The sequence below is a fragment of the Achroia grisella genome, unplaced genomic scaffold (assembly GCF_030625045.1).
Source record: "Achroia grisella isolate CSIRO2021 unplaced genomic scaffold, CSIRO_AGI_Agris_v1 utg511, whole genome shotgun sequence".
Lineage (NCBI taxonomy): Eukaryota > Metazoa > Arthropoda > Insecta > Lepidoptera > Pyralidae > Achroia > Achroia grisella.
In genome coordinates, this window is record NW_026712905.1 from 2272440 (window position 1) to 2298416 (window position 25977).

Sequence of the window (25977 nt, forward strand, 5' to 3'; positions counted from 1 at the left end):
TATAAACAAATAAAATTATTAATAATTAAAAAAGGATTCCAAGTCGGGTACTACCATAATTCTAAAATTAGAGTAATTATATATTATATTATTGGCAATAAAATTAAGTACAGAAGGATGTTGTTATATTTAGATTAATCTGATTAGATCTCAAACTACACTCTCAGACAGTATGGTAAGCCGTAATTATTATGTTTATAATGTCACTAAGTAGCTTAATGATCAAAGATAATCTTTTGCTATAAAAAATTAGAAGTTGGGATTAAAAGCAACTACCGTAATTAATGCAAATTACATACACCAATTATAATGTTTTAAATAAAAATATTTTATAGAATAAACGAATTTCATTTTAATTCAAATGAAGTAGAAGTTAATTATCCAACGTTAATATAGTTTGTTTATATTTTTAATCCAAGTATAATTTCACGTATACTTTATTATTAAAATAGAAAATTTTACGCTTCAATTTAAACGTTATAAAATCAAAATAGAAAAAATCTATAAGCGGGAGGCATTATTAGTATTTAGGGCTCCAGAGGCAGCGTAGTTCATTTCATACAAATACAAACATCATTTCATCATTCACGTAAATAGAATATTTTAAACACAACAAACTTGACTAATGCGTTTCGAGTTTCTTGTATTTATATTTTTGCCCTTACCGTCCAGTTCCACCAATTGAGAAGAGCTGGCAAGAAACTCAACTGCATTTGTTTTTTAAGTAATTTTATTAATATTGTATATTTACTACATTTAAATATATGGACTAATTAACAGTATTTCATCGTCATCCTCTTTTCCACTGGTCTCCAACAGTATATTGTTTACGTAGGCAAGTACATCATACAATAGCTTCAAAGAAATATATATAATTACAAATAAATATTCGATCTGTTAATCCATCACTGGATCATATACTACCAACCTTATATTCCAATTGACCTTAATTGCAATTATCAAAAGGACAGACAATGGGCTAATAAATCAAACGCCACCCGTCATCATAACACCGCCCGTTAAATTCTCGAGTGCAATCATTATGGAGATTACGTGCGAATGTGTCATTGAAATATCCATCTAAATTGCAATTTGACAAACCTACATCTAAAATTTATTGTTCAAATACTAGAAAACTCTGCTAGTTTGATTGTAAGTAAATAATAAACATTTTTCTTTTTCGTTAATGGATACATAATATGTAGTTACAATAAATAGTTTAATAGGCGTTACAAATGCATAATTGGTAATCATAATTGGTAATATCTTAAATAAATTAATATAGATAGATAGATAGAATATACTTTATTTGTAACACACAGTAAAGAAAAGGTATAAGTAAAAAAAAAGTATAATGTGAATGATAAGTTAAAAAAATTGCGTTTCAAAAGTATGTAATTATATTAAGTTTATTCGAATAATGATGATTTCTATTTAATTAGATTGTTTGTTTTAATTTAAATGAGAAGAAATGTACATAATGTTATTTAGTAGATATGAATCTACAATCATTTATCTTACATGATTATCTTTGAGACAATTTTGTTTACATTTTATGACAACCAGTTAATATATTTAATTGTCATGTGACTTGTTAAGAAAAGTTGAAAGTTGTTAGTCGACTTAGACCAAGAGACGGGTTGCAGACAATTTAAAACAAGTCAGTCTACGCTGTCACCTAACAGCGTATAGCGACAATATTTGATAAACTATTACTACGATACCAATACTAAGATTTAGCTTAACTACAAAAATTCAGCTTATATTTGTACTTTAATTCCCTTAATTATAAATATAAAGACTTCGTACAAAGTCTTCTAGTTCATTATTCCTTTATTATCTACCAAAACATAATATTACCGATGCGGGAACAGCTGTTTTTAAATTTATTTTACACGAAACGGATGCTCCGTCATCATCATTATCGTCTGCTTCTTCTTTATCCTATTTATTTGTGGTCGGCGAAATATGTTATTTCAGTCATCTCGTTATTTACCCTTTTTCTTACCATATCATCTTTCACACAGTCCATCTATCTCTTTTTCGGCCATCCTTGGAACAATGCGATTTCTTAAGGATATTTTTCAGTTGGAAACAATCATTAACATTAGAGACTCTATTGGAAACTGACTAATATTTCGTTTTGTTTGTCTATGTTTTGTATAATAAATATATTATTTTACATAATGACATCAGTTAATACAATATTTGTAACTATACCGTTGCCTTTTCTTTACTCGTCTCATGTTCGATCTCCTTTCTTTACAGACACGACTTACATTGTGTACTCATTCCCTTGGATAAGGCATATCTATATGTACATTCGTGCCTATACATTACGTAAATCATTAAAATCGTATATTTATATTATATTTAATACAAATCAAATTTGAATTGTTGACAATTGGAATTGTTTTTTCAATAATTTGAATGGCAAACGAGCTTAGGGCCCCTCTGATGATAAGTGGTATCCATCATCTGTATACTGAACAGCACCACGAACATCACGTGACGCCCTTCAATTGCACACATATATTGCCATTCCGGAAAACTAAGCTGTTATGACTGTTATCCTGTAATTTTACAGCTAAGCTCACGCTTCCACCGAAATACAGCTTATAAAGCAAACGACTTTTTACAAGAGTCTGTCTCGGTTATATGTTAGCTGACCATACCTAGTAGTAGTACCATTTATCCACACAACGCATTTTGGATACGATAATGAAAAAACATTATGTAAAAACTTGGGCTCTTGAAGTAGTTAACGTAACAATTCATACCACATTACCTCGCTTCACAGCTTTACAGAATACTATAGGGAAAACCCGGCCTGGTTTACATTATCGTTGAATTAACCGTCTGAAAGGTGATATACTGCTACTGAAACCTCGTATAGTTAGGATTCCAAATCCCAATGGAGCAAAAATGTATTCAGAGATAAGATTGCTAATGTTTTATGTATACTCATCACGGCTCAGTGGATAAAAACTATAGGTAGAATTAAATTCACTGGTAGAGAGAGAATCTGTCCCACACTCAAAAGTTCATGTATTAAGTTATATTTTTATGTATCTCTCCAGCGATAAAAAAACAAATAAAAATATAGGAATATAATCCAAAAGACAACAAAAATCTTTCGTATTTTTTGGCGATCATATTCGAACTTATGTCCTTTCAATTTAAGTTAGAGTGAATCTCTAAGCCGCAGTAGCAGCTATCAATATTTTACTTCTGCATATTTGCTATATCCTCTTTCTATATGTTTTTATATAAATGTATTAATGTAAATATAGTGTCTGCAATGCAATAGAAGGGCACTGTATGGCGCCAACATTCACAAGCCCACGCATTGCCCTTGGCGCACCCGAACTTGTCATAAATACATAAGTATTTTATGAATAAGTACTATTACCTAATAGATGTCAGTGGGAGGAGATGGTAGTAAGTGGGACTGGACCCATTGTTCATTTTATATATACGGATTATTTACCATGATTTAACGTCCTAATCAAGGGTCGACAATCGATCAGTGATCAGTACCATTGTAACAGCGTCGAAATATCGGTAGCTATTAAATAATTTATCATCATAACTATCAATTTATATAGTGTATACGATTGTAAACAGCCGTGATATAAGCTTAAAACAATGTTGACTCTATTGCTAAGAACAAATCTACTCCATTTTTTAATACTTGTACCATACACCAGCCTGTGCTAACGGTTGACTCTGGCGTGCTACCAGTGGAGGATGAGACTTGACCTCACGCTGTAGTTCAGCATGAGGTCATGTCTCACTAATTCCGGTCAGTTAACCCATCGTAACAAATTTACCAGAAATTTGTCAAAATGTTATCCAAGAGGAACCACTCCACGCGGTTCCCCTTGGAACATTACTACCAATGGATTCATTAACTTACATTATTAACAGTCGCCTTCCCCCCTATGTACTCTATTAAGACTTGGACGCGGTATCACCAGAAAACCATAGTGAATTAACCACTATGGTTTTCTGGTGATACCGCGCCAATAATGGCCAAACTTCACAAGGACAAGAGGAATTTCACAAAGTTAACTTCGCTAATTTCCTCTGGAGCCCTACCAGCTTATACCGTCCCATTGTAAATTTGATTAAGATAAACATTGTACAACGTGTTCTGCGTAAACACCTCTGTTCATACCTATTTCAGTCACTAAGAAAGGGTCCTTGTATTGTTTCGGTTGAAGGATGAGATATGGCATTGCAATTACAGGTTATGGGGGCATGATATATTAGTTACCTGGAGTGAAAACACATGAGCGATCCGTGAATTCAGGTATATAGGCGACACTTTTTTTGCCCCTTACCATCATGTAAGCTATCACCTTATTTGTCATTTCAACAAACATAAACAGAAAATAGATGTTAAATATCAGATCCTATAAATAGGTTGAAATTTATTTTAAGCTATTTCTATAATCAAATAATTGCGTACTTTCAAATGAGTTTCCTCCCACGAATGCTTACGTTACAAATTTGATGGATATATAAAAACACTAGCTGTTACTCGTGACTTTGTCTACACAAACTTTCATCCCTTGTTTTTCTCCCTTCTGTAGTTACTGAGTTGTCAGACAGCCTATGTCCGTCGCTGTAGTACCATCTATCTTCATATAAAATTTATTTAAAATCCGTTCAGTCGGTTGGTAATGAAAGGGTAATAATCTGACGGATAGATCGACGCGCTTTCGTATTTAAAATATCACGCACTTCGTTTCGTAAGGAATTCTAGATGGATTGTCAATGTTAAATATAATTTAGTTATCAAAGTTGTCGTAAACGCTATACTTGATAAACCAATATTTGAAAATGGCAACCCCACAATTGTTTAATTTTTTTTATTTAGATAATCCTATTGCGTGGGGTTACGCCACTCACCCTGAAGACGACTACATTAAATTCACATTTTTTTTTATATATTTGCTATATGGATCCTGACCAAAATAAATTTACTGATTTATTTAAATAATTTAAGTCAAATTAAAATGTAAAAGGTTAATATAATAAGAGCACGGAGTATGTCTGTGGAAAGAAAGAATGAAAAAAAAATTCACATAAAATATATGTGAATTTCTTTTTCCTTCTTTCTTGTATAGTTATAAAAATTTTAATATATGAGAATATAAATATTTAAAAAAAGATTTAAGTATATTATAAATTCAAAATAACGTCTTAGACCAATAATTGAGTGTTTAAACGCTACGTCAGATTAGGCTCAGAAAAGGCCTTAAAACAGCCGATAGGATATGACGGTCTATCTTCGTATAATTGGCCTCGCATTAATGCTGCTATAATTTATACCAATTGCCATAAATTCCTTCATATTTTGCACTAAAACTAGCACCGACTGACATATTTCTATACCCACGCGGACTATCCTAACATATACAATATGCCTGGGATGACATTTTAAATAAATAAAATGCCCAGAAGCTGATATGTCCAGCGCCATTTACTATAAAACTAAGCAGCAAGTGTTCTAATCATGTGATAGAATTATTTAAATATATTGCATGTGTATTTAAATTTTATAAAGAGTAATTTTTGTAGTATTGTATTTTCACACGAAATTCATTACTACAAAAGAAAATAGAGATCCATTCCAAACATCAAAAATAAAACTTCCCAAGTTGTAAAAAAATTGCCATAAAATGTCTTTTATCCGATGATGATTTGATTTCGTTATAAACAATCAAAATCATGAATATAAAAGTTTGTATCGTGCGAGGAATCGAACCACCGATCATCAGAAATAAAACGGTGTACGGTTTATAAATACAGCTAGAACATTGCCATTGGAAGCCGTTGTACTTTACGATATTATATAATACATTTTTTATGAAACGATGCAATGAAATTATTAAGTAAATTCGTACAAAGACGGACTTATCCCAAAAGAGGGATTTCTTCCAGTCCACTTTTGAATGACTAAGGAGATTTATGGAGTGGTGGAAACAGGTACTAATACAATAAAAGTTATACGGATACCAACTTAAGAACTCAGCTAGATCATAATATATAATAAGCATCAATGATATAATAACAGGTATATATATATAAAAGTACAGTTGATTTCTAAGATTCGAACTAGAGTTCGATCAGATACTGAATCTGTGGATTGCCATCAATCGTTTCATCGACTGCTGTCGGCACTTTCAAATCTTTAATTGTAAATTAATTCGCACCTTCTACTTCATCATTACATATAATAAAAACGTTACGATGCGTAAACTCTCTGTCTGCCTGTTCAGTATTGAGGTTTTAAAGTAGAAATATAAAATTACTTCATTAAGACATAAAAAACATCAATATCATAAAAATAAATCGTGAATCAAAAACTTTGTACCCATTTTTACGAAAATTACGTAGACGGAGTAGTATGAAATTTTGCACACTTTTACTTTATATAGAAAAAGAATGCAGATATTTTAGAATGCTACTATTTTTTTTTATTATATTGCATAAATAATATATTAAATCAATAAAAAAATTACATACACTTCTATGTACTTGATACACACATGCATATGTCAAATTGAGATTAATATTGTTTGTATTTAATGCATTTACATTTCACTTATCGAGATGTGATTTTATGCATTCGTTGTTGTTGTGGAATCAGAGAAAAACAGTCATTGAATACAAATAAGATCAATTCAAAGCATGATCGCCCAAGTCTTGAGCATGGAAGAATATACTCAAGACTTGAACGAATATAGAAATTTATATACATAATATCTAAATATAACAGAGATTTTTCCTTGTTAAATATAGCTTAGTTTCAAATGAAGATAATAATGATAATAACCCTGGACAATTTATACAGCGCCATCTAGTCCCAAGCTAAGTAAGCTTCTGTTTCAGGTTCTAGATAACTGATAGAAATACTCTCTAATAATACATTTGTTTGTTGTTGTAAATATATACACAATATACATAGAAAATGCCTAGATCAAATGTACCTACATGCACATGTAGATGCACGCTAGGCACGGCTAGTATCTACATAAAATAATCAATACGTAATGCCATCTGTCCCACGCGCTTTCACCACATCACAATTCGTAACCCATGAATTTATGTAAATATATTTATACGACACCGTAAATAGGTAAATCATAATCTCCAATGCTACAGCGAGATACGGCCGTGCGTCCAACATAAAATGCTTTTACAACACAACATAAAATGTCAATCGCGCTACATAAAATATGTGCAAGTGTCGCCGGTGCATTTTTATTAAATAACACGAGGCGAGTCGTGCTGCGACGCAATTATAAGCGATTTCCATGCAAATAACTTAACAGTTCGCAGTTGCGTCGGGTAAATAGAGTAGCCATGGCCAGAAGACTGTGTCGGATTTATCTCAAATTGAATTGATATTCAGAACGATTATTTTTTAATTTTATTGCCATATTTATTTATTTATTAAAATATCAATGCATAATACACAAATAAAGCTGCAAATGGCAAACTAAACGTCTTGAGGCATTTTCTCCCAGTCAACCATATGGCAAACAGAGATACACGTGGGCAATACATAGTAAGTATCCTACCTTTTTTTCGGAGAATTCTAATGCTGTTGGCGGTACACAGATCGTATCTTCATATGCTATCCGGCTTTCTTAAATATAAAATTCAATCCATTTAATAACTACTATCACTATTTTTTTTTAATATATTTTTTACTCTCAATAGAGAACTGTTTTCTGGGTCAAAACATAAATAAATCCATCCAGGTATATTATATAATTTAATAATAATATCAATAGTTAACACAACTTCATGAAGTCAAAAGGTAAACGGTAAACAGAGCTTCTATTATGGGTACTTTTTTTGTTAATACATACATAATGTTTGCACCGTGCAAAGAGTAAATAAAAGCTTAACCGTACCGTAAAAAAGTTAAACCGTAAATATTTATAAGTATTTTCGTAATTTACGTGACATTTATGTAAATAATACTAAATTGCGTAGAAAAATAAATAATCACGACTTTTAAAAATTTACAGAATTCGACGTTAGTTAAAAATCGTGCGCTCTCGGTTTAAATACGCGTTTATGATAATGTCTCTGTGGTCAGCTTACGTAAGCTACAGGTAATTTCCAACGAAAGTTCCATAGATTTGCTTACTAAGCATTCGTTTATTTTTTTAAATCTTCTGTACATTCCCTTTATTATAGAGTCGTGCATTATTGCTATTTTTCTTTTTACTCAAGTAGCTATTCTGTAGTATGAAATCGTTCTTAAAGCCAAATAATAGGATTGTAAGTAAACGTATAGAAATCACTGAATTAAATAAACTATTTCTTTATACACTATATGAACGCCATTTTATTGTATTTATATATATAGATTAAAAATACATATTAATATAACAAACTGTAGTTGTGCTCTTTTGAGCAAAATAGCTTGCCGATCTGTATGATTTGACCGGACTTCGATTCCACGCAAAGTACAAACGATCATAAGTACATATATAATCATACTTATCGGTCTGGGTGTTTTTATATATATTATATATGTATTTACCAAAAATATGTACTATAAGTATTTATATCTTTGTCTAGTACCTATAGAAGCTCTGCTTAGCTTGGAAATAAATGGTGCTGTGTAAATTGTTCAGGGATAATAATAGTAAATCTTAATTACTTAGTCTATACTAATCTTATATAAAGAATAGATTTGATTCTTTGCACAAAATCTATGATATACTATATCTCTGTCAAATTGACATAAGTAAACAATATACTCGTATTTGTAAGCATAAAACATCGATAAGAGAAAAGGCATCAGTCCCATGAGAGTTTGTTTTGATGGCATATTATATAATATCTTGTAACGTCAATGTAGTTCAAGTCATAGGCAATAGTTATCGAACTACGAACGACGGATAGTTAAACAACTATCCGTCGTTCGTAGTTAGTAGTGTAATTGTATTTTTTAATTGGTCATTTTTCACCAATTAAAAAATACATTTACATTTTTTTTTATGAAATTGGAATGAGAAACAATCTAACGATCCACCTGATGGTAAACGGTAACCGTCACCTATAAGGTGAGAAGAGGGTCGTTATTAATGTGGACTGCTAACTCCATTGCCAACAATGTCCCGTCAAGTTGATATCCATATGGATATCCCTGGAAATCTTCGTGATTAATTCATGGTAAATTTACCATGATTGGTTAACTGGTCTGACCTCATGCTTATCTTATCATCCTCCACTGGTGCCCTGTCAGCGAATACTGTTAGCGCAGGCGGGTACAGCATACCATATTCATATAAAAAACCGTCGGTTGCCTATATATGTTAAAAATATTACTACGGACATCCCTTATTACTGTGACACCCTAGATAGTAGTACTCATGCCTAATTATTTAAAACGAATAATCTCTCCTTTACATTTTTCAGTATAAACGCCAGTGTTACAAGGAGGCATTTAGTATTATATGCCTCGCTTTGATATTTTACATTATATACATCAGTATTATATGGAATTCCATAAGCGGCGTTTAACACCTAACAGTATCCGAACACTTTTCTGCATAAAGATCGTTCGTATATAGTAATTCTCATTGAAAATAATTAAAAATAATTGATCCATGTAGGATATTTTAGCCGCTTATGAACGTCAAGTATTTTGCACCAATATTTTTTACCTACCGTCCAGTTCAGTGTACAAATTCAATTGAGAAGAACTGGTAATAAATTCAACTGAATTTCTGTTTTTTTTACAAGCCAATTTATATATTTATATTTTACACTTAGGTATTACTTACTTATTAATTATTTACTTATAAATTGTCACTTAATATAAACAATACATTTATCCAGTTATCCTAATAATTCAGAATATTTGGACACCCTATACTAATCGTTTACATTATATCCACTCGATATTCTTGTTTGTCCGAACCATCTTAATATAATTGAATTTTTACGGTTTTATTTTTTATTTCTTCTTTAACAGCTGTAATAGATAGCTCTTGCAATAGTTGTATATTTTTATTGAAAACGGTGTTGGCAACGGCGTAAAAGTATACATCTTTTACTGAGATAAGAGTGAGACATTATATCCTTTTTAGTTTCTTTAGTTTCAAGACTTTAATTAAATCTACTAATGTTATGAATGCGACATACAGTTTATTTATTATAGTTTCTCGCAACAATACGTATGTACTTGCGTATGGTGAATCATTTTGTTAAAGTCAATTTAGAAAATTGAATTTCTACATTTATACCAACCCCGGTATTATAAATTGTCTCTTAAAAAAGTATATTCGTTCGTTTTATATGAACACATATGAATTGTGTTGGTGTAAGATTTGGATATATATACGTAACCAAGACAACTGTTACTGGATGGGGTAAACAGATGTATTCTCAATTACGAGTAATGTCAAATGTCAATGTCAAACACAAGATTTGACATGTCCTAATTGTTTATATGGTATTTCATGCATATTCATTCATTCATATATTGGAATTCAACGTAGCAGGAGTTAACCTATATTTTCAATATATTATTTTTTTTATTTTCTTTAATTGGATACATTGATGTGCACTATTTTTTTTATTAATAAAGGCTAATAAAACTTGTAAAGCAGCTACTTTATGTACTCTTAATAATATTCCTTGCTCCATAATAAACAGCCAAGTATCGGTTAAGCAAAAAAATACATCGAGATTGTGCACCAATCTTGCCGAGTATCTACATCGTGGGGCAGCGCACCTAAAATGGACTTCCTGACGGATCGTAAGAAATACGGCGACCTAATAAATTCTGGAATTTAGCACTATACAACTGGCAATTATTATCTGTATTATATGTATATAATTGTACTGTTCCATTTAGTAATAATTTCAATTTTTATTTGAAAAAGTTTCACTGCAATCTCTGAGATCTCTTTTAGAGATAAGTCCTCCTTTGCAAACAAAATTTCTAACATATATTCAAAACTTGTATTTAAACGTGCAATAAAGTATATATATAATTTATTAATTATATTATAATATTTTTATTATTAAGTTAATAGCGGACAAAAATACGGAAAGCGGACCCCACCACCATGTGAGATATATATAGGTAGGAAGCGAGAGAAAGAGATTATTAAATTCATATTTTCTTAAATTTTCAAGTACAATTTTACTTGTTTTGAACTGTGTGGCTTTATAAACGACACAACATATCATGAATACTCAAGTGACTTGGCTCCTTGTGAATAGATCTTATAGTATCGTTGAATGTAGATATTTCTAGTTTCATTTCACATTTGCCAAATATTTATAAACTATCTATATATATGTATAGTCAAATACATATGAAAAATCTAACACGACGAAAAATTTTTATAATTTCTTTCATACAAGCTAAACAGCAAAACTAAGTTTTTATAACGCTTACATTTTTATTACATATAGAAGTATATTTACTTATTTTGTGAACCTTTTTTAGTGGTTATTGTGATCCGTGTCTCTATTGATAAATAATACAGAAAACTAATAAACAAAAAAGTTATCAAATTTGGATTAATTTAAAAACTCTACAACATTTATTTTCAAGTCCATAAAAAAATTATCTTGTTCTTCGAGCACTTCACGCAATGTCACCGCGGAAAGCAGTATTTTAGGGCTCCAAATGCGCAACCAGCATTCACGATACTCCTGCGGCGAAACTAGCGCAAAATGAGATATAAAAGATTTTTAATATATGTATACATTTGATCGTAGCCATGAGCGATATTGTACATTAATGACTTGCCATTATATGAACCTATCTCTATAGATAATTATATACTTAGTAGTAAAGAAAATTTATAATTATTATCCTCATACATTCTAAAATATTTTAAAAATTCAGACGAAAATATACTCTACATTTTGCTCCATAAGGTACAATGTTCGTTTACTCGTGATAATTTCCCCAAAAACAATGAAAGGGTCGCATAAATAATTTTATATTTTATTCCTATATACTTAAAGTAGAAAATTATTAAATTCTTCGGTTAGATACTTTATGTATGTGTCTCCGAATTAATTCGTTGGATTTCAACCACTGCCTTGCGTTATGTGACATATATTTAATATAATAAAATTATTTGCACTTTTAAAGTCCAATTTATGTTATATTATTAAAAGCATAGCGGCACTAATTTGTCTAATAGTAAATAGAAAAAAAGGTTCCTCAGTCATCACTTATTCCAGAATTTTAATCGATTTTTGTTTTCTTTTTATAAATAACTATTATATTATAGCTTTTATATATAGTAAATATTCTGTGAACATACCATTATTGCCTTGCCTTTATTCCATTACTCAAGCTCAGCGCAGTATGTCATCTTCTTCCACTGATATCGGCCGTCATATCTGTGTTGACTCTCCCTTTATGCTTATCATTATTTACACAGTCCTTTCATCTTTTTTTGATCATGCTCTCGAAATTATATATATAAAACTATCACCGTAAAATGCCACCACGTCGACAACAATATTTTATACATATAGCACATTATATATTCTATCATCCGACGGCCTCAGTGCTCTAATGGTTTAGCACACTCTTTACGACTGATGATCACTGGTTTGATTTCTCGCACGGTACAAACATTTATACTCATAAGTATGATTGTTTGTATCTGTCTGGGTGTTTCTGTGTACATAATGTATGTTTTTACAATAAAAAAAACTACTACTTTACCCAATAACAGTTAACAGCTAGCAGCTTCTTTGAATAACCGTGCTTATGGCTATTCAAAGAGACAATGCTGCTAGTATCTTGAGTACACTGCCTCGATATGTCGCATTGGATTACTATGATTTTATCGATTATCGAAGCATGTGTTATCTTGCGGAAGTCCGTTAAGTAATAAGATATTACTTAACGGATTTGTATTATTTTATTTTATTTCGCTCTCATTAGCATGTGTAAGACCAACTCTCTTACAATCCTCTCCAGTGGTGATCAAATTCCGACCGTTATTGACTCTACACCCATATTACGAAACATGTCCCGCCACTGGACGAGGCATCAATGATTAACAATTGTTGTTTTTTACATAACTAAATGTAATTGTAAATAATAATAAGAATAAATATAAGGTATACAGTTATTGCAATTAACATTGCTGATATAAAATATTTATGTAATTTCATTGTATAATATTGTTGTAAATTCACGTTGTACATTTTTCACAAATCTTATCTGTTGCTTCACTTGGCTGAACATTTACTGAGCACATAGCATTTTTCCTTCAGTATTATATTACAGTCAGTAGAAAGTTGAGAGGCAATAACTCAGGTGGTTGTTAGAGATTTATAATTCAAAAGAAAAATCTAGCAACAAGGTGTCAGTGAGTTTGGTATTAAATATATAAAAAATACAATCCATTTTCTAAAGTTATGATTGTCAAATTTATCATTATATTTTATTATACTTAGACTATAAATTAATATCTAATTATTTTTATACTTTGCCTGTTAAAAAAGAATTAATGTAATTTAAAATTTAAATCAACTGTTATTTTTCTTTTTTATGTAACTAGCAACAATTTGACGATTTATAATACAAGCTTACTCAATATTTAAATAATGTAGGTACACATAGTTCTAATCTTGTAGTATGTGTCCTGAATCTTCAGTAAGAAAATTAAATATATAAATAAAAAAAATATATATTAAACGATAGAATTAAAACTAAAATCACTAAATACTTGCATCTTGACTACGTCCATATATATTTACAAAGCCAGTAATTAATTACAAGCACCTTGTTCGGTGAATGCTTAAGCGCCAGAGGCATTAGGCGAAATAAAACGATTAGGACATCATGATGGAGGTATTAGCAGTCCAAAAAAGGCAACCAGTAACTGTTCTAGCGTCTTCAGGAATTAGGGATGCCGAAGAAATGTTAGTTATTTTTTGTATTACATAAAAAATTAATAACGCCGACCAAATTAATGCTTTACATGAACTAATATAAAAGGCGGTCTTATCAGACTACCGATGGCTAGGGAAGGTAAAGAAGACATGAGACAACGAGTACATGCCGCACGTTATAACAGAATTAGGGGTCTTCCTATGTGATGGGTTGAAAAAATCGATTTTTTTTTTTTCATAAATTGCTCCCTTAACATGTCTAGAATACGGTAGTAAAGCGATTTTAGAAAATTCGAAGTCGTTTTAAAGATACAGCAGGTAAAAGAAAGAGCGGTTCGGAGCGGTGAGTTGGCAGTTTGCCTATTGTGTACCGTCGGCTTTATCTGGCCTCCCTTTTATAATATATTTGTTTATACAAGTTTAGACACGTTTCTACAGACTTAAACAGAAATTTCTATTGTTATAATATTTTACCGAAGTTATTTTAGTCTTGGTTGAACTTCGAAGAGAGCAACAGCTACAAATTATTTTTTTTTATAATGAGTGGACGGAAGTACGAGTGGAAATGTTCATCCTGGTCGTAGTAAAAAAAGAAAGTTTAGTGGAAACCGTTTTACCCACCAAAATATATATTAATCAGCTTCGGCAAAAAACTTAAAAATAACATGAACATGAATGTTCCCATCGCTTCGAATTTCGCATATTGCATTTTGGAGTTTGTTTCTGTAAGAATCTCTGAAATAGTTATATGTAAACTTGTAAAAGTGACGTGTCTATTTCGCGATCAAGTTTGCTAGGCTTTAAAATTGTTGAAATTGCATACAAGTTATTATCTTTAATGAAGGTTTTCGTATTTTAAAAGTTAATGGGACAGCCCAAGCGTATGTTGAGAAACGGGATGAAAAGCGAATCTTACGCTCTGAGCGGCGCGTAAGTGATGTCGTTAAACAAGCCAGGATTGACTCAAGAGCTGAACAATCTGCTTTAAAAGAGTTTCACGTGGAAGAGGAAGACTCTATGGACCAGGCATCGCCGATTGAAAGAGTTGATATTTTAATATTTTTAACGGACTTGAAACTTTAAACGCGTTTTTCTCAAAACTGTGTTTTTCAAACTTTCCTCCATTGTATCTCAGAAACGGCTGGACCGAATTACTTGAAATTTACAGGGCACACTCAATATATGTAAACGCATGGAATGAACTATTATCAATCGACCATTTTCAAAACTTCGATTTTTTTTATAGCAAAAAACAAAACAAAAAACGCCTAATTTGCAACTTTTATTTCAAATGTCTATCAAAAATCCAATTTTTTTTATATATTATAGAATAGCTTTTAAACAAATTCCGTTTTTTTTTTTTCAAATAAGCCGATCAGCCGGAATCGTGGAGGAAATATTAGGCGGGGGTGTTCAGAGCGCTGTAACTCTAGTTTGACTGAATATCAAATATGTGTTAATAAATGATAAAAAATGCTCTAAATATTTACTGGTCATGTGTTTACAAATCTTATTGCTATTGTATATATTTCATGTAAATGAAATCTCAAACAAGCTGATCACCCATCTGATGGTAAGTGGTAACCGTCGCTTCTATATATTAACAGCATTACCGTGCACGTTCACGCTTACTCCTAAGAACTAAATTTTTATGTGCAGATGACTTCATACAAAGTCTATCTCGCTAAAAACATTATAAGAATTAGGAAGCATTGAAGAATTTTTTAAAAGAGTGTTTAATATATTTAGATGATCAAAGTTTAGAGGTTGCTTTGTTGTAAATAGAACCATTTTCTTTTTGGGATCTCCAAGAAGAAAAATATTCTTTCTGTGTATGTGATGGAAGTTTTATAGCTATATATGCATATATTATAGAATAGAAACATCCGAAATTAATCCTCAAAATATTAATCAAAATTGTATTAAAATGCGTTGTGTACTTACGTCGAAAGTAATAACAGACTCGAAAAGAAGAAACCAGCTACTTTGATTTATACCTATGATTTTTATTAGATCAACAAGTTAACTTTAAGTATCAACTATTTGTTAATGTTCATATAATGGTAATCGCGCCTACGCTAATGGTATACAATGATGATATCAGTATCAAAAGATTTTATATCTAGTATAATAGACTTTTAAATATTAAAATAATGCCAAAGCATTCTCTATTGGCGTGCATGCATTAGATGAGTAATTATTGTGTTGAAAGAAGCATTAGAAGGACAGAAGTTAATAAGTAGCACTTGATTGTCTCTGTTGTGCATGAGTTCTAGCGTAAGATAGATCGACAGATAGATAGTAATCCAGATTGTTGTTTAATTGTAGTTGACAACCCTAGCGTACGTCAAGCAAATACAATAAATTAACAGGAGACCAACTCGTGACCTAAGGGTCGTGTTCCTATCCGGGTATCCGATACGATACAGAACAGAACAATGAATGCTATTTAGCGATCGTAAAATTTAGTGATTGGTAACCGCTGATTGATTGAAAGGCAAACTGAACGGTATTCCTCAAAAGGTAAAGTCAACAAATAAATCTCTTCTAATTTATCGTGCATTGAATGATGTAGTAATTTACATTTTTATGCAATTGGGAGCCGATGGTAGATTTTCGTCTGATTGGTTAGTTTGTAGTTAACTATAATTTTGTAGTTTTACCATAAAATAATCGGATGCGTTCCAATTAGATTAGTAGATAATAGATTCACGTATTTTTTTCAAACAAACGTAAGTATTTTTCTCGGTCGGCGCCATTCTTTTCCAGTTCCAGAAAAAATTAAATTTTTTGAAACCTGACAAACATGCTAGGTCGAGCTAAGCTGACTATATTTTTATTTACATAACACTTTTCGCATTTTCAAACATTTTTTTGCCAGTATTCTGAGTTGACGGACTCAGATAGATTTTTCAAACACAGATAAATACGATTTTTTTCAGTCACCACCATTCTAATTCCAGATAAAAAACATGTGGAAGCATTTGTAGTCAAAATAAATTATTTTTTTCAAGTTTGGTAAACATAATCAGTCGAGCTGAGCTGTTTAATTTTTTTTTTATATTACGACTTACTTTTCGCATTTTCAAATGTTTTTTCGCCAGAATTCTGAGTTGACGAAGTTAGAGAGATTTTTTAAACACATATATAATGTACGATTTTTTCTCAGTCACCGCCATTCTTTTCTAATTCCAGAAATAAACCAAATGAAAGCATTCGCAGTTCCAATGAATGAACTTTTTCAAACATGATAGGTCGACTTACCGAGTTATTCATATTGTATTGTTGAAAGACGTTAAATTCTAGATGGCGTGTGACCGGCAATAAATACATCAGCCACTGACGCTGCCATTTGTAAAATGTCAACCAATTATTTACCAATGCCGTTATGTCTTTTGTGTAGCTGTAAAGTAGCGGAAAACGGACAGCTTGCGTTATATATTAGATTTATTTAATTTACAGTTTCTACTAACTGCTCTCAAAAAGGGTAGGTATATTTTATAAATGACGGACTAGGTTTAGCGCGCTTTTCTTCCGATGGTTGCGGGTTCGATTCCTCGCACGGTACAAACATTTGTATTCATGAGTATGACTGTTTGCATCGGTTTGGGTATTTTCTAAGTATATTATGTATGTATTTACAAAAAATATATCTATTTATTAATGTCAGTTGTCTAGTACCCATAACACAAGCTCTGTTTAGCTTGGGACTAGATGGCGTTGTTTGAATTGTCCGGGGTAAAAAAAAGTAATCTGTATTTCTACATGAATTTCTTCAAGAATAAATTATTGTAAAAGATAGCTGTGTTACACTTTTTGGAGTAATATTTTATTCTTAATTCTCGACACTCGATATAGTATAAAATAAAGTCGCTTCCGTTGGCTGTTCCCTTAGAACTTTTAAATTACGAATTATTATACCGTTTTTAGCAATAGATAAAGTGATTAAAGAAGTTTTATATGTATGTATATTATGTATAATTCTTGACAAACAATTATTCAATGTGACGAGAATAGAATCAAATTTGTTTTTTTTTTGTTTAAACTAATCTTATAAGGTGTCGGTTTATGCTACTATTAAATGTATTAATCGATGTAATATGAACAATTAGTGAAATAATTTGGCGTACAGCCTGAATTACAGATTCCAGAATGTCACCACAGATGAACTCCTGCCACCGTTTTCCTACTAGTATATGGTATACAAAATTAGGTATATATTGAGACTTTGATTCCACTACAATATTTTAGTTGTTTTAGAATAAAACAAACACTAAATTTTAAGAGAAGTTTACCGCAATACATTATAAAAACCGTTCCCAAATTGATTTAACCATTTCAGATCACGTATAAATGCACAGATAACGAAAAAAAATGGAAACTGAGTGCTCTTGGTCACTTAGATCGTGGGATCTACTATCTATCTACTTGCCGAGGTTTTCGCTAGAGACTACAGCATCGGGTTTTTCAAGAAGAGTATAATAAGGCTTTTTAAGGATCGGCATGTGACACCCCTTGGTATTTCAGACGTCCATAGGCTGCAGTAACCGGTATGTACAGATTTGGTTATACAATACAGGTGTCACAAACATTAGTCTAATGAATATAAACATATGCAATATCTAGAAGTACCAACGAGAACCATACGTTCTTTCACCTATCGAGTTTCGTCAACATATTAAAACTGACATTTTTATGCGTCCGCAAACTGATTTATAGTCTTTTTTTTTTCTTTAAATTCTCGCTTCATGTGCTAATGTAACCGCTATAATGCCGTATACGGAGAAATTACTTATTTGAGTATGATAAACGCACACAAACGCTAGAGAATCGTGTTTAACTTTAAAACTGTGAAATCCGCAAGTTCTATTTTTTTAATGTAACTGGAATGATGACACCCTTGGTGGAAAGTGGTAACGATCATGGTTATATATGTATACACACTAATAGAATCTTACTTATATAATAAACGCGAAAGTTTGTGATTATGGATGGGTAGAAGTTTGTTACTCTTTCACGCAAAAATTATAGACTGAATGGATTTTAATGAAACTTTACAGTAATGTAATTATGATATAAATCAGAATTACACGTAGGCTAATAATTTAATTTATTACAAAAAAAGATAGTATCCACGCGGACGAATTCGCAGATAGTTTTACATAAACATGAATTTACAACTAATTCCTCATATATATTTTAAAAGGTTCGGATACAAACTCTTGTACGGTTACAAGATTGATTGATAACTTTTCTTGAGTAATCGTCATGTGGTTAAAAGTATTTTTCCTAATGCAGAACACATAAAGTTGGTAAGTGCTTCTTAAGCAACCATCTTGGGTAATATGAGAATACGTTGGCAGTAAAAAGTTACCCCCAAGCATCTTATATCGCACTGCTATCGTACTCCTACGGACTAGAATGAAATTCCACGATACAAGCCTTCTTTTTTAGACGATTTTAGTATCTTATAACATATAGAAAATATAACAGTTGAGTTTCTTGCGAATTCTTCTTAGTTGATATATCCATTTAACAGTTTAGCCATGAAAATACTAGATAGCCCATGGCTGACCAGTCTTAATAAAAAGTGAAGAAAAAACAAGACTCAAGTCAAAAACTTCAAGAGAAGGATCAAACCCATCGGAAATGGAAGAGAATAAAAATGAAAAGAATTTATATAATAGTAAATTATTTTTCTTTTCATATTTAGCCTATTATTTATTTTTTAGTTTCAAATATTATCAACTCCGGTCTAATAGAGACTGATACTCCGAAATCAATATAGATATAGAAGTATTAGACCAAAATTCCAGAACATGAGCTATAAAGCTTTTATAGCAGGTATCTAATTGTGACCTGTGACATGACTACAAGTTTGTAGAGTTGTAGACAAAGCAGTTTTGCTGTTTCGGGTTCACTGAACCGTAAAAATCATACCTCGTGAATATTTTGGCTGTGGTATGCTTCAAATTATACTATACACGAAATATTTACAGAAAATAATAAAAATGAACATTAAATATTTCAGTAATATGTCATTTTATTTAAATTAAATATTTCCGTAGCAATCCCAATCTCACTGAAAAAAAATAAAACAAGGGACGTACTAGGATATGATTTTAATGTCATGACATCTCAATAAAAAAATCTACTGTTTTTAATGTAATGGCAATGACAAAATAATATATTTTACTTAATAATAAAAATCAACATATAATTATTAATAAAAAGTACTAACGCCTGATAATGTTTCGCTATTTATACACGTTACGCATAGTTTAAAAAAAATCAACATTACTTCTTTGAGAGATTTTCTATAATCTTTCACATACACCATACTTGCTTTTGATCAGTCTCTCTATACTTCCATCTATATTAGGTGTTAGGTGTTTTTTATGACATTGTCCTCGCTCCTCGGTATGACATCTTCGTACCTAGGTAATCTCTGACATCGCAACTTATCTATAACCGGCACAACTACTTAAAATATAAACAAAATAAATATTTCAAAAGAAACTAGTAAAAATATTTACATTTGTCTCGACTCTCCGATTGTTGATAATATAACGGGAATATCTTAAGATAATGATCGTATTCTACTTTATATAAATATTCTTGAAGATAAATGTAATATTATGATCACAATGTTATATGAAATTGAACCGTTACGAACATTTATTATGACTATTAACATTATTGATCATACATGTTCTCTTCATTTACTTCATTAAACTTTACGTATAATCTGTCGTTTTAAAATGTTATTAATATTTAGGAGCATCATGGTTTAATAAAGTACCTACTACTCTAACTTAAACCCAAATCGTCGTAAATTCAAAGATGGCAGTTACAAAAAATCTTTATGTATCAATTTATATCCTTAGATAACTCTTGACGGTGGAAGAAATATTATAACAAAAGCAAAATTTATCTGAATAACAATATACATTCACGACTGTTATACAAGATGGTGTAGTCAGAGGTATTGTCAACTGTATAATATAAATGACCACATTTCGATTAGTATGTTCAAAAGAATGCTGACATCACGAAAATGACCGGAAGTGGATGGATGCGGAAAGCGAAAGATCACACATTGTGGAAGGCATTGGGAAAGGCCTGTATCCAACAATAGATAGATACAGACTTAAATGATGATGATAATGATTCAAAAGTTTTTCCAAGGTAAGAGAGTCAAGCGTCTCAAATTAATTTTATTTGTTGTAGGTGTTTCTGTCATCAGAGAGTCTGTTAAATATACAAATCGACACACAAAGTTTTACTAGATTTGATCTGAGTATGAATACTAGACTATATTATTAGGTCACAACGGTTATAAAGGCGGAATAACAAAGAAAATCGATAATCATCTCACAAAACGATATATCAGAATCGAGACCTGTAATCGATACCGAGAGATCAAAGTATACCGTTCCCACGAAATGAAGTCAATAGCGTGATTTGCGAAATAATAGTTGATATGAAGAAAGGATAGGGTATGGCACGCGATCTGAATGTTGAATAGCTTTATATAAACAAATAAGATCCACACATATACAACACGCAATGACATAATAAAACGAATACCTTCAAACAAAGCACATTTTTGGCAAATAAAGGGGTATTTACATCAAGAAAAATAAAAAATATATCATAGGTATAAGAGCTGAACCGGCCATGCATTGGTCTGGTTTAGTAATCGTTTATAGAGTAAATTTTTATACTGTAACTAATATTGAAGTAAATAAAAACTATCCTATCATTTAAACCGGGCTAAATTACACACAATAACTTTACAATTGGAGTTTATTCCGGACAAACATGGTGAACCCAAATTTTTATACAGTTAAATATTATATTAAAACATATATATTTTTGTTCATTAACAGATAGAAGTAGCTTTTAGATTCAATATAATATAATTCTATTCTAATATAATTCTAAATAATCGAGAGATATACGTATATTTTATTTTTATTTTACTGAATTAAACTTATGAATTTTCTGATTTTTACCGAATTTTACAACCCCTATCTGGAGGATAAATCACCCAAGGTAGAAGTAATAATAATAATACGGAATCTATAATTTTCTAAAATAATAGGGTCCGAAATTTTAATAAATTCCGAATAATAGATTAGATAATAGATTCCGAATTAGAAATTTTCGGGTAAAAAGTATTGTAATTTATTAATCAAGCTCATAATCTATTTGTGGACCAATTTTCATTCGAATCTACATATCTAGTAGTTGATGCGTGAAAGAGCAACAAACATTCATCGTCAATAATATTAAATAAAATTTGTATGTACAAAAACAAGTACGATCCATCACAAATAATACAATGCAAGTGAGAACAAATCTTTCATCGCAACCTCATTAAAAACATTGTGAAAATTTGCAACGTGGAAACATGTACAATTAAAACATTTCTAATTATAAATTGTTACGGGTTGACAAACAACAAACTAACATGTCGCAGCGTACAAGGTTTTTCTCAATTTGCTAATGAACTAGGAGAAACTTGTGGAATTTTGTATGACATATTTTGTGTCATACTCCATAATATCAGAAAATTTTAGCAAAAATCCAATTGAACTATAATTAGTTGTCCTCTAAACTAAATATATTTGAATGGGATATTCCCTTTGGCCTCGTAAATGAAGTAGGAAAAGGACCATAATACAGGCGGTTTTTCTAGTATATTAATAAAGTTCTAATACTTTGTATATCTTTTCTAAATGTTTGATAGATTTCTCTGATAGTCTGTAAACGCAAAGGAAATGAATCAATATTATAATCCATTTGCTGCAGTTATTAGACCTCTTCGACAGTTATTAATCTTCTTATGGAAGACGTAAGTTTTACTTTGCATTTATCCAGTATTCTATAATAAAATAAGCAAAACGATAGACGTGAATAAGATTGTTTGTCAAAGCCACTCGGTTTTTAGTTACAAAAATAAATTTTATATTATTATTATTTGAGAGAGCGGATTTTGTTATGTGTAGAAAAATCACGAAAATTTCTTCGAGAAATTATTTCCCTCTTTGAAAGGTATTATTTTAGAGTGACATCGATAAATATTATGTTAATATATATGTACAAAACCATAGACTTATTAGCATCCGAGTCGACACGGGGCGAGCCACTGTTAATATAATAAAATTTGCTACTCACAAGCGTAAATAAGGTTGCTTATTTTACAGTACACGGATCATAATTGAAAATCTATATAAACTGTTTATCCATATATTCTACGAACCTGTTTGACAACAGTATTATAAAAGGTTCGAACTTAGGCTTCAAACTTCTCACGGCAGTGCTACCTGTCATAATTTATGTCACATTACGACATATTATGGTGATGAGTCAGTTACTTCATCTAACAAATGGTTAGTTAGCGATAACCTGAGCCATACTTATATTATACACGTTTGTTTGCTCAGTTTTTAGCTATTATTTTTATAAAATATACAATAATATACTATGGAAGGGATAATGGAGGGGATTCGGAAATGTTATAGGTAATTGGACAGAAAAAGAAGCATTCTATGTATATATAAAAAATTGAATAACTATTCACACGTGAATGGCTGGATCTATTACGCTAATTTTTGTTTGATATTTGTTATTGTAAAACAAAAATTTTAAAAAGTTACTGGAAAAAAATATTATTAATTTACCATTGCGAATTCATTATTCATAGTTAAAACAGGACAACGTCTGTCGGTGAAAATTTGGTTTAAAACAGTGTTTCCCAACGTGGTGGCTACGCCCCAAAGGGGGGCAATTTGATTGTTAAGGGATTGGAAGGAATTACAAGATGGACCTTTATTAAAATTATATGCAACGTGAATTTCAATTTTTCATTATACGTTTTGGAAATTTACTTACTGTTTAATTAATAATTTCCTGATGTAATTTTCCTAAAACATATTATTTAAGTTTATTAAGTGAACAATTCAATTTTTTAATGTTATAAATTATGCATATTACATAGAGGGAGGGGGCCTACAGAAAGTTGCTTTATTGCTATGTCTAGTGCCAACTAACTTTTCATAATTTTTAAACAATTTTGATGTCTAGATTCGTGATATGCACTAACCGTGTGTGGTAATAAACTGCACAAATTAATGACCAAAAGCAGTTACTCGATATAAACATGCCAAATAAGTCGCATCGTTTTGAAACCACCTGATATTTACAAGAAACGGTTTTAAGCCACCGAAAACCAGCTGTGGCATTCCTTTGCGTCCATTAACAAAAAGTTGTGGTGTTGAAACTATAAAATTTTTACTTACTCTGACAACATTTCAGAGATACTGACAGGTTTTAATAAAAGGGGATTTTTTAAATGTAACATTCTTGGAAACATAAAAAGTGTCCTCTGCCCTCCTGTACGTCTGAGTTAGACTTGATTCTAATATTTCTAATCCTAAAAGAAGCAAAGTTGGATGTTTGGGGTAATCTCCTGTAATACATATCCGATTTTGAAAATTCTTCTAGTCTTGGATAGTCCATTTTTTGAGGAATGCTGTAAGGTTTATAACATCACGCTGGGACTAATAGGAGCGGAGCTGTAATGAAAAATGTTACATAAACGGAGACAAAGTAGCTTATACTATATATCATATATTAATTCAGTGATTGAACGTGTTATGAGATTAGGATATCGTATTCGTAACGTATTATTGTTTATAAATTTCATATCTGTATACTAATCACTAATATGCAGAAATTATAATAGTTATGTAGAAAAATTTGGTACTAAAATTAGTTTCTATCAAGTCACAAAAAGAAATTGTAGTTGGACATTGTAATAAATAGGTTAGGTACCTACATTTTTATTAATGAGTAGCTAATACTGTCAAAATATGAATTTTAAAGTTTATAAAAATATTCGCCTGTAATATTAAGACGTAAAGTAAATCTGTCTATACTATTCTATAAAAACTACGTGAACAGATGAAAAATTTAGTACAAACATAAGTATATCATTTGTTTATAGTCATAGCACTACAAACTTACGTACTATAAACTTAAAAATAATATCTTTCAAACTTAAAATATAAATTAAATATGGAACGTATTTCGTCCAGTGGTCGACCAATAGTTCTAAATAACACGTCTTGTTAGAAAGTATCTTATATTATGTTTTTTTTTATATTTTGATAGTACATAACATCAACTCACCTATATCAGAAGCCCCTTTTTCCTTACAGATTTCACGTAGCAAATAGTTTCCCACATTTTTAACTCAGCAATCCATAACCAGTGAAGTATATTGAAAGCACATTTGCACTTCAATTTGAAACACTCATATCACTTAACACTAACTTAACCGAAACTTAACACTATGATTTAGTATTAACAACACTTATCCACATTAACAAAACATAGTAATAGTCACGTAAAACCCTATTGTATGGGGTATTTTATAGATGATTCTAAAGATCTTATGTTTTTAAGCACAAGGGCCCGCTATAGAGCGTTTGATGACCCTAAAAGAGGCTTCTCGACTGAGTGTTGAATGCAAAACGCACGGTTTCTCTTGCGCCAGCGCCGGTCGGTATGCGCCTGAGGCTGTGTGCGTGGGTATACAGATATTCTGATGTGCACACATCTATGATCAGGCTGCACGGTTTTTGTCGATGTCCACGGGGCAAGTAACCTTAGTACCAATGGATTGTAGCTTACGGTTTGTTTATATTTTAATTGAAATAAAAAAAACTCGTAGGTGTCATTTTAATTTAACATACCTAACTAATTACATTGTTATTCTTATATGAGTCTAATGCAATATTAAGTGTTGTTAATCTATCTCTTCAAATCATCCGTTTTGATAACAGAGTAACTAAGTACGATTAGTACGAGTAGGTGCAATGAATAAATTGTCCCTTTTATATGACTGACCATTCTATTCATTCCACTAATTCCTTTGTGGGTAAGATGGTGGTAGCTACATCTTAAGCTAAAACCATATAATTGACAAGTTTAAGACGTAAGATTAGAAGAACAATAGAATTAAGTTTCTAGTATTGTACTCAGAATTAG

The 25977-nt window shown here is 31.0% G+C and overlaps 1 protein-coding gene across 1 annotated transcript in view; it reads right to left on the reverse strand.

Moving 5' to 3' along the window:
• Nucleotides 1-25467, reverse strand: part of LOC131846537 (F-box/LRR-repeat protein 7) — a 42969-nt gene extending 17502 nt beyond the window's left edge. Inside the window, exon 1 of the mRNA XM_059195871.1 lies at nt 25117-25467. The gene's annotated coding sequence lies outside the window, so the exon portion shown is untranslated. The remainder of the gene's footprint in view (nt 1-25116) is intronic.
• Between the last annotated feature and the right edge of the window lie 510 nt (nt 25468-25977).